Below are 818 nucleotides of genomic sequence, written 5' to 3' on the forward strand. Positions count from 1 at the left end.
GCTGTTAATTACTGCCCGGGGCTGGTTTTCCTAAAAAGTGGAAACTTTTCACTTTAAACCAGGGGAAAAGGGGAAAGAATTCGCAAACCGCTCCACCCCATTTACCCCAGGAAAATCACCCTGAAAAATAAAATTAAAAAAATTATTTCGAGCCGCCCCATAAGAATAAACACACCCACCCACAAAAAAAAAAAGCCAGATGCAAATAACTAAATAACAACATAACGGCGCGGAGCTGCCGCCGGCTGCTTCTTTGTCGTTTATTTTTCGGCAGAAAAGGAACAGCCTCCTCTGGCTTCGCCCCCTCCACCCCCCCCCGGCGGGGTTCCCTCCGCCCTCGGGGCCTGGCACCTCCGCGGGCGCGGAGGGGAGGCGGCGGCGGCCGAAGGGGCCGTTGCGCGGCCGCGAAGGGCCTCCGCGCCCGGCTCCGCTTGCCGGGGCGCCCGCCGGCTCCGCCTGTGCGGGAAACTCATTTATTCGCTTATTTCTTCGATGCGGGGTCAGACAGCGCGGAGCGGGGCTGAAGAGGGATCCCACGCAACGCTCTGCGGGTTTTCCTCGATTTCACCAGAAAAACCAAAACAAAGCAAGAAAAAAATAACCCGAACAAGACTCCCATCCATCTCCCCCCGACCTTAGAAATAATGTCCTCCCCTCACCAAAAATAATTTTTTTTATTATTTTTTTTCCCCTGTAAGTGTGAGGGTTCTGGAGGAAACAAATAGCGCAACAAAATAAAATGAGGGGTGTTTTTGTTGTTGTTGTTGTTGTTGTTTTGGGAGCGGCGCGGGGAGCCGGGGCCGGAGGCTGGGAGCCGG

Source organism: Calidris pugnax, unplaced genomic scaffold (genome assembly GCF_001431845.1).
Source record: "Calidris pugnax isolate Ruff unplaced genomic scaffold, ASM143184v1 scaffold74, whole genome shotgun sequence".
NCBI classification, from domain to species: Eukaryota; Metazoa; Chordata; class Aves; order Charadriiformes; family Scolopacidae; genus Calidris; species Calidris pugnax.